Source organism: Urocampus carinirostris, chromosome 10 (genome assembly GCF_059441175.1).
Source record: "Urocampus carinirostris isolate Australia breed hairy pipefish chromosome 10, RoL_Ucar_1.0, whole genome shotgun sequence".
NCBI classification, from domain to species: domain Eukaryota; kingdom Metazoa; phylum Chordata; class Actinopteri; order Syngnathiformes; family Syngnathidae; genus Urocampus; species Urocampus carinirostris.
The window spans coordinates 37,837,731-37,851,807 of NC_142358.1; the positions used below are offsets into that span (position 1 = coordinate 37,837,731).

The 14,077-nt window shown below is 41.0% G+C and overlaps 1 protein-coding gene across 2 annotated transcripts in view; it reads right to left on the bottom strand.

The window, feature by feature from the left end:
- Window positions 1–14,077, bottom strand: part of lrfn1 (leucine rich repeat and fibronectin type III domain containing 1) — a 393,123-nt gene that overhangs the window by 318,891 nt on the left and 60,155 nt on the right. The window contains exon 1 of one of the 2 annotated variants that reach the window (XM_088345471.1): window positions 6,983–7,214. The exons of the other annotated variant lie outside the window; for it this stretch is intronic. The gene's annotated coding sequence lies outside the window, so the exon portion shown is untranslated. Of the gene's footprint in view, window positions 1–6,982; window positions 7,215–14,077 lie in introns of those variants that run through there. 2 annotated transcript variants of the gene reach the window in all.

Genomic DNA, 14,077 nt, shown 5'->3' on the forward strand with positions numbered 1-14,077 from the left:
AAAAAGAAATTAATGAATGAATGAAAACTTTATTTCGAACATAAAAATTAAAAACAGGACAAAAACAATGAGTCAACAACGAATTAATGTCACACAACATGTTCGAAAAGGGGTAGTCAGAAGCAGATGCTTATTTTTCCTACCCCTTTATCTTCCCTATTAAATACATTTTATAGATAGCTCCCTCTTGTGTACAATATAACAAAATCTCATGGATATACTTATTACATAGGTCAGATATCAATAATTATAATAGTTACAATAATCACATATTTTATACACTAATCTTCGCAATACCCATCCCTCAACGTCATAATGCGCATAATGTCACTGCGGCACCAGTGATAATATCAATAAAAATAAACACAATACTTATAACAGTTCTGATGTGATAATAGCACAATAACAACAAGTTAGCCATAGTTTGAAGTGCAGTATTTCCAGTCTCCCTCATATCCCATTTTCTTCATCTCTGTATTTCGCCAGTAATGCTTTTTTGTATTTAAATTTGAACACATGGATATTTGGACATTGTTTGATTTCATTTTGCAAATTATTCCAAAGTCTGACTCCACACACAGACACACACATACTTCTCCTGGTAGTTCTCACCTTTGGGATTTTGAATTCACCACAGTCCCTCAAGTTATAATTTCCCTCTTTCCGAGTGAATAATCTTTGTATGTTTTCTGGCGCTATGTTTTTGTTGACCTTAAATAACAGTTGTGAAGTGAAAAATTTTATTAAATCATCCAATTTCAATAAATTGGACTGCATGAATAAAATATTGGTATGATCCCGATATCCTACCCTGTGTATGGTTCTTATTGCACGTTTTTGAAGGATAAAAAAGGGGCTGTAGTGAACTTTTGTAATTATTGCCCCAGACTTCTGCACCATATGTTAAATATGGCAGAACGAGAGAACAATATAATAAATACAATCTTGTGAAAGAATTGTTGTAAAAACAAATGACGTTTGTAGGTGGTACAACTTTTGCACAATAGTCAATTCATTCAAAAGTGAATTTTTTTTTGCATTGCCGGAAACTCAGCAAAATGTAACTTGATGTCAAGTCTTGGACATGTTTGATAATGACTCAGTTGCCACACTTGGGATTGCCGTTGCTCACTGTTGTTTCAAGCGTTGCTCACCGACTTTGTGTGAACGCTCAGACCCGGGGAAAATTAGAGGAAACATTGTGTGTGACCCCCTGGTTGTATGCGTCTATTGGATGCAGAACTCCAAAACGAAGTCCATCACCTGAGGGCCCTCAAGTAACTTACATCGATCCGTTTGTGTCAGCATGGAGACGGCTCACGTAAAAAGTACTGCACATGCAGCCGATTTCTGTTGGGCCAAAACCACAACGCTTTGGGCTCCTCCACCATATGTCGGCACGCGATTAGACGGGTCCCATGCTGGGGAAGACAGCATCCCTCAAGCGGCATCTGCTCCGCATGAGGATTCTTTTACATCTTACCCGATGTTATCTTGTATCGGATTTGAGGAGGCTTCATATAACCAGCATTAAAAAGTCATCACAAGGTAGGAAAACATCTTTGTTTGGCATCTTCTAAGGACGCTAGAGAAGTTATCTGAGGGAAGGAGAAAGAGATGGATAGCATTTGACAGAGAATCCCTGCCGGGTTTAGAAATGAAGAAAAGAACAGGTATGAGAATAACACACCAGCCGCATTCTGGGGCCGAGAGACCACCACACCACGTTTGGGTTCTGGGGGCGTTTTGCTGCTATGGCACCACATCAAATAACAGTGGCGTGTAAAAGCCACGGAGCCGCAAGACCACACGGATGCTTTTTGGGACTTAATTCCATCAGACGGACGGACGATCAGAGCGGAAGGAAGAATCCACTCACTCCACATCCTTCCATTAGAAGAGCATTTGTTGTTTTCGCTGCAATCCCCCTCGACGGGTATTACTCCTGGCTTTTGGTGCTATTGTGATAGCTGACAATGAGAAGGGAGGGACTTTTGCTCCACTGAGGTTCCATACAGACCACATGTTTTAATGGCGTATAAAACAGAGGCCCAAATTATTCTTTTCGTTGGAAGAAAACCAACAAGGTCGTAAAAATACCAATAGAACTTCTTGGGAGACAGCACCTGGAACAGAATCTGCTGATGTTCTTCTACAGAGTCACAGTGAAGAGCATACTAGCAGATGGCATCACATGGCGTAGTATGCTGGGTGAACGACAATAGACAGGGGAACCTTGCAGAGAGTCAATCAACAAAGCCGAGAAAATAATCGGCGGCTCCCGGCCAAGTCTGCAGAACAATGCCGACACATTTTCAAAGACTCGTCTCACCCCAAGCCACCATTGATTTGGCATAAAATGATACTCATGGTTTTGTTCCTTGCACTATGTTGACTGCACTATGTTTACTGCTCACCTTGCACAATGCTGGCTATTTTTTGCACTATGTTGACTATTTTTTCACCAAATGCATATTGCACAACCCTTACGATACCAACTGTATTATGATACCAACTGTATGTAACATCCTACATGCCAACATTTCTTTGTGTAAATTATAACCATAACCTTATCCTCCTTGTTTTTATAACCTTATCTTCTCTGTTCCCTTATCTTCTTGGTTTCTTTTATCCTCACTGTGAATATGTGAAACTGGAGTGCCATGCCCAATTTCCTTGTCACAATATGTTAACCCATTTTGTAACAATGACAGTAAAAGTATATTCTATTCTATTATATTCTGTTCTAGTGGATGCAGCAGGCCTTTTAGAGGGCAAAGTATTAGAAAAACAATATTGGAAGCAAAAATACACCGACTATCGTTTCAACTTGCGTTTTTTTAATATCTCTAGGTCAAGAAATTTTACATAACGTGAGCCACTATTGGAATGTGCTAACATGATTGCTCGCCATATTGCTGGTAAGGGTGCCTAAACATAGTAAAAAACCTAGTGAATGGCTGGGCAAATACCTTAGAACAATAACGGTGCCATTTGGTCACTTTGTGTCTCCGTAGTTTGTGTTTTCTGTCCTTTGTAGCACTCATTTCCAGCTGCACTACACCTTACAGCGATATCTAGTGGTCAAATAGTACACAGTAGTTCTTTAAAACAAGGACCAACTGAGACAGACAATTTCTTCCCCAGAGCCACCACCACCCTAAACAAGCATACAAGCCTGAAAAAAATTACAGCTTTTACCCTATGTATGCTGCTTCACGCTATTGCACAATTTTCGTTGCACTATATTCTGCACTTAAACATGGACCAGTCTTCAACCATTGCCTTGCAGATATTGCTTACTTATCCTAGTACTGTATTCTTTTGTATATATTTTTCCTTTAAAGTTTTTTATTATGTTTATGTCACGATTAATGATGCAAGGCACCTGAGCCCGCTGCCTCAGATGCTGATTGGCCGCTTGTCTCTTTTTAAACCCCCGTCTTCCTGTCACCCGTTGTCAGTCCGTCTGCGAACCTCAGATCACGCTAGGCAAGCCCTTCGACTCGACTCTCTCCTGTCCTGATTCCCGGCTCCGACCCCTTTTCTGAACTCGACTACGTTTTTGCTCCCTCGTCCCGGCCATCGATCCGTTTTTCCCTGCTCTCGACGCTACCTTCGCTCGCCACGGAAATACCACTTCCGTGTCTGAGTAACCTTCTCCCCACGATCTATGGATCATGTATACTACCCTTCCCCTTCTTCCTAATAAAACTAAGAGAAACACACGCAAGTGGGTCCTGACAATTTTTCCTGGAGTGCCACGTCTAATCTCATGGAAAATAAATTAGAATACATTATAATCAAAGATAAAGCCTACGAGGTGTTTTCTTAAATTATATTCAATTGCTCCTCTGAGGAAGCACACAGACCACATGTTTCAATGGCTTATAAAAAACGTAGACCTAGATTCCTCTATTAATTGGATGAAAACCATAAACGAGGTCATTGGAATAAAATCGACTGCAATAAATCACAACATTCATTTTCTGCAAAAATATCCGGGCTATGCCGTGATTACGGGGATTGGAATGAAATCCATCAATCAGAAAATGTAAAAGATCTTTAAAAGGCAATAAATCAGAATGAATCACCAAGGGAGATGGAATCAGACATTTAGACCATGTTCCATCGGAATATGAGGCAGGGAGATAAGTGAGCAAGGTTACATCGAAGTATTTTTAAATGCTAGCATAGCCATGTACTGTCAGGACCCAGAACGGAGACAGGACCCACTCGCGTAAGGTTTCTCACAGTTTTCTTGGCAAATAGGGAAAGGATTGCCCACACGATACGGTGATCGCTGGTTGCGGGGAGTGGGTCGCTCTGTACGCGAGCGATAGCGGTGTCGGCAACGGAAAAAATGGGTCAGTCGCCGGGATAGAAGAGCAAAACGTGATCGGGGGCGGAAACAAGTCGAAAGCCAGGAGAGGAGAGTAGACGTGGTCGAGATAAAAAAATGGATTGTTATTCGGGTCATGATTCAAATTGAATCTTTTCTTCCGGCGCCGTCACGAATGGCAGCCACTCCAGCAGCTCCCGTGTTATTTTCGATTGTTCTCGATTGTTCTCAGCTCAGGGATGCTGCTGGAAATGTGAATTTCCCTTCGGGGATGAACAAAGTATCTATCTATCTATCTATCTATCTATCTCATTAGCTGCACCGCTTATCCTCAGTAGGGTCGCGGGGGTGCTGGAGCCCATCCCAGCAATCATCAGGGAGTGTGCAGGGGACACCCTGAACTGGTTGCCAGCCAATCGCAGGGCACACAGGGACAGACAACTCGCTCGCTCATTCACACCTAGGGACAATTTAAACCGGCCAATCCACCTGAAATGCATGTCTTTGGAATATGGGAGGAAACCAGAGTGCCCGGAGGAAACCCACGCAAGCACAGGGAGAACATACAAATTCCGCACAGTAAGTCTGGTAGCTGGATTCGAACCCACACAGGAGGTTTCCAAGACCTTGGAACTGTGCCGCACACGGGCTAACCACTGCGCCGCCGTGCTGCCCGAAAACAGATGTGGTTTTATCAAAACAGGTCGTATTTTGGGGCGGGAGAGCAGACATGGTTGAGATCAAAACAGATCGTAACGGGAGACAAACAGGAGCAAGAAAACAAGACCAGCAAAAAAAAAAGACTTGCCGTGTAAAAACATTCGCAGACGGACCGACAAGACAGATTTTAAATACTGACAGGGAGCCAATCCGTCAATAAACTGCGGCTGGCGCCACACGGGCGGGGCCAATTGGGCGCCATGGCAACCGTGACACAAGGGCGGGGCCAATTGGGTGCCATTGCAACCGTGACATGTAGCTCAGTAAAAAAGTTAAAGGAAGGGTGAGATTTTACACACAAATGAAATAATGCTGTTGAATTGTACACATATTTTCCGTCATAATGTTTTTTTCTATAATTACTTCTGAATAATTTGCGTACATTGCAGATTTTTGGCGTCACTGTACGAGCATCAGGACACTCCTACCAATTGGAGCAATGCTAATGAATGATTTAATTGACTCGAGACAAAAGAATAAACCCATAACAAGCCGTTCGAAAGAAATTCGATCGGTGGGCTTGGAGGAGCAGAGACACATTTTCCGCATTTAATTTTTGACAATAAATAAAGAACAGTTTAATTTATGTCACTCGAAGTTCTATGCTTGTTCGACCCTGGTTCCATTGCTGTGTCCCATTTGTTTCCAAGTTGTGCTCATGCATGGCTTGGATTAGGAGCATGGATTAACTCTGTATATGGAAGGATATCGATTTTGTATCTCAAGTATGGGCTGTAACATTTTTGCCGTGGGAACGGGAAATTAAACAAAAATGTCCCGGGGAAATGAATCAATGCGGATTTGCATTGAGTTATGTGTAACATTATTCCTGTACAACAAGTTCACTGTCAAGAACCCACAAGCATAAATCAGAAACACCGATAGGTACAGTAAACTGGTTGGGTATGCTGAAATAACAAAAAGACTGAAACAAGAGTGCTTGGGATAAAACAAGCAAGACGACAAATTAGCACAGAGTAAAGGACACAGAGTGTTTAACAAAGTGACAAGGAAGAGTAGTGACTGGAGGGAAATCCAGAAACTGTTGGCAATCCAACGACAGCATTTTGTCAATTTTTGCAATAAATACTTTCCATAAAAGCCTGGTTTAAAATAGTTTTTTGTGACAGAAAATTAATGGTGCACATAAATATATACACTGTCGTGAAAATAGTATTTGCCCCCTTTAAGATGTTTTTTTTTTTGCGCATATTTATCAAACCAATTTCAATATCGCACAGAGACAACCCTAGGAAATATGTGAAAAAGTAATTGCACCCTAAACCTAATAATGATTTGGGCCACCTTTGGAAGCCTTAAATAAAACAGTTATGAGAACTGGTAATGAGTCTTTCACAACGCTGTAGGGGAATTTTTGCCCATTCTTCTTTGCAAAATTGTTTCAAATCTTCCATGAGAGATTTTAAGGTCAAACCACAGCATTTTAATTGGATTTAAATCTGAACTTTGACTTGGCCACTGGCTGGTGTCTTTCAGATCACTGTCCTGCTGCATGATCCAAGAACGTTTGAGTTTGACGGCACAAACCGATGGCTGGACTTTGAAATCCCACAGGATGTTCTGGTAAAAACCAGAATTCACCCGTCAACCAGAGCAAGTCTTCCTGTTCCTGAGGCAGCAAAGCACCCAAAGACTGTACACTGCCACCACCATACTTTACTGTTGGCGTCATAAGCTTTTTTGTCAAAGGCTGTGCCATTTCTAAACCAGAAAATAACATTTTTCAGACTCATCAGTCCACTGAATGTTCCTCCATAAGTCTTGAGGATAATCAAAATGATTTTTGGCAAATGCTACATGACGCTTAGTGTTATTTTGTGACAGCAGTGGTTTTTGCCCTCATGCATGCTATCTCTGGCCTGTGATTTTTTTTATTTTTGTGAAATCATTAACACTGACCTTAACTGAGACCAGCAAGGGTTCCTTGGATGTTCTAGATGGGTAGCAATCACGTTCTTGGAGTAATCTTAGTTGGTCGACCAATCCTGGGAAGATTTGCCACTGTTCCCGGTTTTCCTTTATGTGGTTCCTTGGAGCCGACTTTGTGGCCTTTTCCGAACTGATGGATTTCAATCACTATTCTTCGAATTTCTTCTGGGATTTCTTTGGACCGTGGCATGTCCCTTCTGTTCTTCAGATTGTGTCACCTACTTCACTGTGTATAATAGATTCGATCTAAGCGATTCCTTGATTCAACCCAGGTGGTTTCAATAGATTTTGGGTGTGGTCTGTGGAATTGAACTCGCCTTTCCCAAAACTGGTTAGTTAGTTAGTTACTTTGTGATTCACAGCAATTCACTTCATCTGGGTTTTTATGCAAAGTATTTACTGCAGAAGTTGATGGAATACTGTTGTTCGAATTCCAATATTTAATGAACTATATACAATTTCAACAAAAATGGTTATCAATTAACTCAATGGCAGAATTTACAACAAATGTTTGATGCAGGACCACCAGGTTCCGCAGTAGTCTAGTCCCCCTGGCCATTAGACTGTTAAATGGTCAATCTAACATATAGTTAACCTAAATCTAAACGGCTGCTAATCTGACTTTTTGCACTACTGGCAGTTCTTTATAGCTTGCCACTCCTTGCACATTTGCTCTCTGCACTATTGTACTTACAGCGTTATTGTTACAGTGTTAATGTTACTGTTTACCTGACTTGTTAACCTGAATGCCCATTTTGCACATCTGGTTAGCCACTCCTCTTGCACTATCGGCACTATGGTAAAATACTATACGTAGCCATAATACAATACAACTTTTACTTATATCTGTACATTCGAGGAAACTGTGCGGGTCAGATGTATCGACATTTCGTTCTGTATACACGTGTACTAGAATGACAATAAAGTAGATCTGAATCTGAATCTGAATCTGATTCATTAAAGTTCTCATGGGCCTGAACGACTGTCTCTTTTCAATTTGCTTAATACGGTTAGGGAACGGATTAACCACGAAAATCTAGGAAGTACAGTCCTACCTCTTTATAACAGGGAGCAGCGAGTGCAGATTACAATGCCGCGGAGGATGTTTGCACCGCCTCACTTGAAAAGAAACAAAATAAAATCAGTATGCTTTGTGCATATGTAAAGTTAGAGTAACGTTTGTTTTAAGTGTCCTTTAAGTGTGCTTAGGTATCATCAACAGTCTCTTGTGTTCTGTCAATTTTCCCTCACCATTTTGTCCCATAGGGAAATCACAAATGGCGACTACCTCCATGGTAAGTGCCAATAATAAACATGCATTTTATGTTGTTGATGCAATCTTATTTTTCTCATGACTGTATTTTATGTTTAATTACTAGTCAGAAGAGTGCAACTAAATGGTGATCACCAGCAGGTGCTTCGTGGATTATTATCGGGTCCCAAAAGTGACTTGGCCAGCGTTGGGGCGAAGACGAGAGCTGTTCTGCTGGCCCAGCCTAACGCTACTGCTAAGATAACAACCCTCACATGCTACCCCTGTGGAGGCAGTATGTAACCAACGCCAGATCCAACACCCATGAAATAGATGAACTGGAGCTGCAGTTTGTAAATGTGTGTGAAATTGCTACATTTGGGACAGTTTGATTTTAATCATCACATAATTCTGACTCAATTCAAAGACACGTAATGCTGGCCAGCCCATCTCTAAATTGCTTTTTCCACTGAAAGGAGGAGCCCTCCATTTCCAATTTACTTTTGTATGTATAGAAATAATAACAACATTCGTTTAACTGCAATTATGTGCTGTGTGTTATCATTTGTAAATCTATAATTGTTATTTTGTTACAGTCGTATACTCTCAGTCGGTAATGACGTCATCTCGAGGTGAATTCAACCCTTGGGGGCTTTTACCATGGTACAATGCTGCTTCACAGATTTCACCTTTTCCAGGTTGTTCTGGTCCCCATTACCCGCCAAAACTGAGGGATCTTTGTATTTCAAACCGTGATTATGTACCCGTTACACGAGCAATTCGAGATAGGAACAGAACCTTGGACAAATAAAAGACGGACCACTGGACGAACCACTGGACCATTGAACCAAAAAAAGGTTCAACTTCCGACTGCAACACGCCAGATGATAATCGGCCTCCGTCAGAAAAATAGTACCACAAGAGGGTAGGAAGTACGTCGTGTAATGTCCAGAGGATACACAACGAAGGACCGCAAAGTGCGAATAAGACGAAGGCAGACAAGCGACAGCCAGCTGCCTCGAGCTGTCTCACATCCCCCCAAAAATTGAGTGACGGCACAACAGCGCCCAAGACATAATTCCACCCCATGATTAATTCGACATTGCGGTGGCAAGGCTCCATGTTTCCGAATGACAGGACAGTAGAGCGACGCTGGTAATCTAATCGGGCCGGAACGACGGGCCGCTCCAAAATCCCCCGATTAGGATAAAAACCAAATTAACCGTGCCGTGTTGTCCAAATACAGTGAAATCAAGACGGCGGATAAGAAAAAGCTTTAGCTGCTCAGTGTCTTATTGCAGTCACTCAATCATCTTGTCCTCCTCCAGCTAGGGATCAAAAAGTGGGAGTGGGGGGGAGGATCCATCCGCTATTACCGCTTTAATGCCCCGTGCGCTCTCAGCCGGAAGACAGCTCCGACGTTATCTCCGTTTAGTTTTTCTCGGAGGAACCGAAGCAACAATGAAAGACTGAGGGACTGGACACGGACAGCGCCGCTAAAAAGAGCGATTAGCTGGACTTAGTTGCACCAGGAGAAGGCTGGAGTCCAGTGGCTAGCTTTAGCGGCTAGCAAAAGATGTTCCGAAACAATGCTTGTGAGACTAAACTAGAGCGGAGAGACCCTGAATAAATAGACTATTTGACATTCTCTTGCATGACCAGCTGAGGAGAACCAGTAACACTGAAAAACAATTTCACAGGGCAGCTAACAATAACAATAGTGGCTAGCAGTGAGTGCAGTGGCTGATGCGAGTGGATTGCGTAGGGAACAAGTGGAAAAAAGGTTCGACTGTGGAACATAAGTGGCCGTTAAATCGGTGCCGAGAGGACAACTGGGACGAGCTAACCTTGCAAAATCGTCTGTCCGTTTTCCGTAGTACCAAGATGGTGACCCATCATGCATCATTTTCATGGGCGTATCACGTTTTTTTGTAACTACAGATGTCAAGAACTGCGGGTATTGTCCAATATTTTTTTCCTAACATGTCCATACAATTTAGCTTATTTGTCGTATCAATCATTAATCAAAACAATTTAGTCGTTACACATTCTTTTTGTCCTATTTTTCTCTCTTTCTGTGAATAGCATCACATATAATGTGATATATTAAGACTTTCTAGAACTATAAGTGTTTATAAAAAATCTCTATGGGATCGAATGATTGTTGTATTACTGGCATCAACTACTTTAATTAGCTCAGGAGGTAGAGCGCTCGTCTTGGGATCAAGAGGTCGCAGGTTCAATTCCCGGCTCCTCCGTGTTATATGTCCAAGTGTCCTTGGTGTCATGGTTACTGATTCGGGGCACCTGTGGCTGCCCCGTTGGTGCCAACAGCCACGGGACCTGATTGGCTGTTGGACTCTTTTTAAACTCCCTTTTTCCGAAAAGAACCCGTCAGACCGTCTGCGAACCTATGCTCTCAGCTAGGCAAGCTTTTGTACTCTCCGACTTGATCCTGCCCTGTTTTCTGCCTGATACCTGTTGCCGACCTCTTTGTTGGACCTGTTTCTGTTTTTGCTCCTCCGCCCCGGCCATCGACCTGTGTTTCTCGCTGCCAACGACTACCCTCGCTCGACACGGAAGTGCCACTTCTGCGTTCCTGCTATCAGCTACCCGTGACCGACGATCATCGAATCGTGGATGCAAGCACTTTTCTCTTTCTCAATAAAAACTGAGTAAAACGAACGCAATTAGTTCCCGTCTCCGTTCCTGGTCTGTGACACTTGGGCAAGACACGGAATCCCTAATGGCCCCAATAAACAGGTAGGCGCCTTGCATGGCTGACTCCCTATTGGCGTGTGAGTGTGTGTGAATGAGTAAGTGTGAAGCACATTGAAAAGCGCTATATAAATGCAGACCATTTACCATAGAATAATTGAAATATCTCTACACCGCTAAGGGTCACTATATAATCGTCAATTCAAGTCATGTTTCTTTGTATAGCCCATAATCACAAAGGGCTGCACAGACCACAGACTATTACAGACTATTGCAAACTACAGACTATTATTCCACCATCCCCTGATCTAAAACCTACATGGGGCAAGGAAAAACTCAAAAACCTCTAGTCAAGTCATGTGACGCTCTTAATCACTAGGAGTCTCAAAGGGCTGCACAGACTACATACTATTGCAAACTACAGACTTTTATTACACCACCCCCTGTTCTAAAACCTACACCGGGAGCTTTTTAATTTTTCCTACCCATTAGCACAAAGAAGTCCTAGTTCTATATGTGTTTCTTAATATGTTTGTTAATATAATGTTAAAACCAAGTTGTAATTGTTGAAAATAGGGTTAAATGGGCTCAATCAAGCACTAAAATATCTGCTTTGTATAAAGGAACTGAGTAATTTACATAGATCATTTCTTCCTCATGCCATGAGGCTCTTTAACTCCACCGGGGGAGTAAAAGCACACATTAAACCCCACCCCCACATTTACAAATGACCCTATTTTTATTACAATGTGTATTTCCGTAGCACTATTTAAATACTCTATATCAACACGTTATATTGGGTATTTTTGTATTCTATATATTGTATTTTTTTATTTTATTTCTCAACACAAGGATACTGCTGGAAGTGTGAATTTCCCTACGAGGATGAATAAAGTATCTTTCTATCTATCTATCTATCTATCTATCTATCTATCTATCTATCTATCTATCTATCTATCTATCTATCTATCTATCTATCTCTAGCTACTGTATCTATCTCTCTATCTCTAGCTACTGTATCTATCTATCTATCTCTAGCTACTGTATCTATTTATCTATCTATCGATCTATCTATCTATTTATCTCTAGCTACTGTATCCATGTATCTATCTCTAGCTACTGTATCTATCTATCTATCTATCTATCTATCTATCTATCTATCCATCTATCTATCTATCTCTAGCTACCCTATCTATCTATCTATCTATCTATCTATCTATCTATCTATCCATCTATCTCTAGCTACTGTATCTATCTATCTATCTCTAGCTACTGTATCTATCTATCTATCTATCTATCTATCTATCTATCTATCTATCTATCTATCTATCTATCTATCTATCTATCTATCTATCTATCTCTAGCTACTGTATCTATCTCTCTATCTCTAGCTATGTATCTATCTATCTATCTCTAGCTACTGTATCTATTTATCTATCTATCGATCTATCTATCTATTTATCTCTAGCTACTGTATCCATGTATCTATCTCTAGCTACTGTATCTATCTATCTATCTATCTATCTATCTATCTATCTATCTATCTATCTCTAGCTACCCTATCTATCTATCCATCTATCTCTAGCTACTGTATCTATATATCTATCTCTAGCTACTGTATCTATCTATCTATCTATCTATCTATCTCTAGCTACTGTATCTATCTATCTATCTATCTCTAGCTACTGTATCTATCTATCTATCTATCTATCTATCTATCTATCTATCTATCTATCTATCTATTTATCTCTAGCTACTGTATCCATGTATCTATCTCTAGCTACTGTATCCATGTATCTATCTCTAGCTACTGTATCTATCTATCTATCTATCTATCTATCTATCTATCTATCTATCTATCTATCTATCCATCTATCTCTAGCTACTGTATCTATATATCTATCTCTAGCTACTGTATCTATCTATCTATCTATCTATCTATCTATCTATCTATCTATCTATCTATCTATCTATCTATCTATCTATCTATCTATCTATCTATCTATCTATCTATCTATCTATCTATCTATCTATCTATCTATCTAAGTAAGTTGTAGGCTGATTCCTAAAACAATTTTGGAATAACTTATCATGTAATCCTGGAAAAATACTTATGGTTAGCTATTGTCCGAACCAGTCACGTGTACTTATGGGGCATCACATTGGGCTTTAAAGTACGCCAATATCAGGTTCCATTGTGATCTCATAAACACAGTAAAGACACAAGGTCTTTTTCTTTAGAAAATATTTTCTTTACAGAAAAGGATTTGCTAAAAAATGGTTTACAGAAAAAGACCTACACTACTTCACAGAGTCTTCAATCATCAAAGTCATGAAAAAGGCATTAAAGCAGACTCTGCGAGCTAGCGTCAACCGATCAATACAATAAAGCAAACCTCCATGGTGGTGAGAATGTGCATTACGGGATTTAAAAAAAGCTGAAATGGAGTTCCAATCCAAATGTTGATAAGTTGTTTAAATAATTCAATCAAAAATAATCAAAAAAATGAATAGAATTAAATTATTGAGGGTATTTTTGCAAAATTAAGGTAGTATGTTATTTTTGGTTCCGCACACATCTTACTTCCATTCCTTTTTTGTCATTATTACCTGTGCCCACTCATTTGGCGACAACCACCGGGTTCTGATTGGCTCCTTGTCACTATTTCAACCCTGTCCTGTCAATCCCCTGTTGTCAGTCCGTCTGTGAACCTCTGTTTTCCAAGGCAAGCCTTTTTTCGACCCGTGAATCCCGCCTGTCCCGTTTTTGCCCCTGGTTTATCTCCGGCAATGACCCGTTTTGATCTCGACCAGCTCTGCTCTCCCGTCCCAATTTACGACCCATTATTGATCCCGACCACGTCCCCTCTCCTGTTCTGGCTTATGACTCGTTTCTGCCCCCGCCCACGTTTTTGCTCTTCAGTCCCGGCTACCAACAAGTTTTCCCATCCCTGGCACCGCCATCGCTCGCGACAGAAGATCCACTTCTGTGTTCAGATCACAAGCCCTTCCTCGTTCCTTCAATAAAACTAGTAAATGTTACGCAAGTGGGTCCTGTTTCCGTTGTGGTCCTGACATTTTTTTGTAATTACCAT